Genomic DNA, 3,019 nt, shown 5'->3' on the forward strand with positions numbered 1-3,019 from the left:
GGGTTCATTGTAAACATCATATTTTATGTGAACAATAAAAGAGTAGCGGCTCGTGGTTTATGTGTGAATTCATATATGCAACAAAAACACTAATAATTATTAAAAAAACACATAATCCATAGATGTTCTAATGAAACATAAACATTTAAAAATGCCATAATACATCATAACCTTTGATAAACATATAACATAAGATAGTCTCCGTGAACAATAAAAGATGAACATAACCTTTGAAAAATGTTATTATGGGACATAACCATTGATACATATCACATTATAAAGTAACTATTTTCAAATTATGAAATAACTATTTATAAAATTTATTTTAATTTTACAAATTATGATCCTTCCTCCCTCCCCGAAAAAAAACTCATGATATTATCCTCTCAAAACACACGTGATCGATAGAAGGTATGACTAGTCTATGACAAATTATAAATGTTCTTGACGCGTTCATGCGTAAATTAATAACGTCAGGCTCGCAAAGAGGAGATCTAACCATCGGATTCTAAAGTGAAACGATTTAAGTGTGCTCCATATTTCTATCAACCGTGAGATCGAGAACTGGTCACAGTTCATTTTTTCCGGCTATAATAAAACATGGGGAAGGGCAAGAGTATGTGGAAAACAGGTATACGCGCTATATAATTAATAAAGCAAGCATCTGACGCGCTATATAATTAATAAAGCAAGACAATTTATACATGCGGTAAATAAAAGTAAACCCGACAAAACCAAAATCAGAATGTACACTACTAGGCTGATCTTCGTCAATACTGTCGTTTACGTAACTATTACAACTCTTATTAATGAAACGTTTCAACTTTGCATACTGGAAGGTTCTGTATGTCTCTCAACCGTGAGATGGAGAACTGGTCACAGTTTTTAGTTTTTTATTTTTATTTTTCAACCATAGGAAAACATGCGGAAGGGGAAGAATCTGTGGAAAACAGGCATACACGCTATTAGTGATGCAAGCATCTGACGTTTTATCCACGTGGAATTAAAAGTAAACGCAACAAAATCAATATATTCGTACTACTACCGCGTTCTTATTAACTATTACAACTCTTGTTATTGCCTTTTCGTTGAACAGTTCCAGTCCTAATTCTCCTATGCTCAGTCACTGATTTCAATCCATATTAACAATCCTTCACTAACTCTCACCAACCCCAGAAACCTATACTGATTGTAGAAGAAGTCTCCGTTGCCATTGGCAATTTACTTATATAAATCCTCGCGGGGCTCAGTTCCTCTCCAGTACATTGCATTGGTCTTCTTCTTTATCTGTCACGAAAATTCATTTGGACAGAGGCCGCTTGCTGTTTAAGAAAGTTTGTGATACCTGGAGAAGTTGAGTCGAGTTCAAACAGTTTTAATTACGAAGCGGAGGAAATACAAATCGGTTTTGTTAGCTAATAGCTCTCAAAGATTGGCTATACAATGGCAGAATTAGGGTTGAATCGACCGCATGTCAACAAAATGCCGCCATTTTCAGCGAAGCTAATTTTTCTGTTGGTGGTGTGCCTGAACCTTTTCGCTGCTACAGCCATGGGAAGCATACATCGATACACGTTTGATGTAAGTGTCTCAGTTTTTGACCTCCAACCATTTTTGCATGGTTAGTTTCATTCCATTTCCAATATTGTGTCCTAGAGTTAGGAAACTGATGATATCTGGTTGTGTGAAGATTGAATCCATGTCCGTAACAAGGCTGTGCCGAACACACAACATAATTACAGTGAATGGACAGTTTCCCGGTCCAACACTCCATGTTCACAGTGGAGACACTCTTATAGTGGAAGTCCGCAACAAGGCCCAGTATAACGCCACCATTCACTGGTCTGTAATCTGTAATGGTCTATTGTTCTTGTCTCCGTATTAAATAATGATGAATTCGTTTCTTATGCATAACACTCCATATTTATATATTTGCAGGCATGGAATACGGCAGTTCCGCACAGGGTGGGCTGATGGACCTGAGTTTGTAACCCAATGCCCCATTCGCCCTGGTGGAAGTTACATTTACAAATTCAAAATCACTGGTCAAGAAGGGACTCTCTGGTGGCATGCTCATAGTTCATGGCTTAGAGCTACAGTCTATGGAGCCTTAATTATCTATCCCAAGAGGGGAACTACTTATCCCTATACTGTCCCGGATAAACAGTTTCCCATCGTTCTGGGTATGCAGCTTTAACGATACCGGTGTGCTGTTTTGAAGCAGTAATATCTAATTAAATAACGAAATAGAGTGGTAACTTGATCATAATATGTATTGTAATTCGTTTGTGCTTTGACAGGACAATGGTGGAATTCAAATCCCATTGATGTTGTGAATGAAGCGACACTCACAGGAGCTGCCCCTCGTGCAGGCGCCACTCGGGCCGCCCGCGCCCCCGCCCGGCAGGCAGGGCGATTCCCGGAATTGCCCTGCCTGCCGAGCGGGGACGCGGGCGGCCCGGGTGGCGCTTCGGGCCCTCGTGCAAGTGCCACCCGGGCCGCCCGCGCCCCCGCCCAGCATGCAGGGCAATTCCAGAAATCGCCCTGCCTACCGGGCGGGGGTGCGGGCGGCCCAGGTGGCGCCTGCACGAGGGCACCCTCCCTCGTGCAGGCGCCACCCGGGCCGCCCGCACCCCTACCTGGCAGGTAGGGAAATTCTCGGAATCGCCCTGCTTGCCAGGCGGGGGCGCGGGCGGTCCGGGTGGCGCCTGCACGAGGGCGGGAATCGCCCGGCAGGCAGGGCAATTCCGGGTGGCACCTGCACGAGGGCGCCCTCCCTCGTGCAGCCACCACTCGGGCCGCCCGCGCCCCCACCCGGTGGGGGCGCGGGCGGCCCGGGTGGCCCCTACACAAGCCCCGCTCGTGGGGCCGAGGGAGGGTGGGTGGGGCCGAGGGCGGAGGGTGGGTGGGCGCCCGGGCGGAGGGGGGTTTGGGTGAGGTGGGCGGGTAGGTGAGCGCACCGGGTAGGGGGGTGGGTTAGGGCGCCGGGCGGGGGGGGTGGGTGAGGGCGCCCGAAGGG

The 3,019-nt window shown here is 46.5% G+C and overlaps 1 long non-coding RNA gene across 1 annotated transcript; it reads left to right on the top strand.

The window, feature by feature from the left end:
* Nucleotides 1-1,741: 1,741 nt before the first annotated feature.
* LOC149199449 (uncharacterized) lies at nucleotides 1,742-2,364 on the top strand. The gene is made up of 3 exons (XR_016253277.1): nucleotides 1,742-1,842; nucleotides 1,939-2,183; nucleotides 2,301-2,364. It is a non-coding gene; the product is annotated as an uncharacterized LOC149199449 (long non-coding RNA).
* The last annotated feature ends 655 nt before the right edge of the window (nucleotides 2,365-3,019 follow it).

The sequence above is a fragment of the Pinus tabuliformis genome, chromosome 2_1 (genome assembly GCF_031772625.1).
Source record: "Pinus tabuliformis cultivar Carrire ecotype Pingquan chromosome 2_1, CPIR1, whole genome shotgun sequence".
Classification (NCBI taxonomy): Eukaryota; Viridiplantae; Streptophyta; class Pinopsida; order Pinales; family Pinaceae; genus Pinus; species Pinus tabuliformis.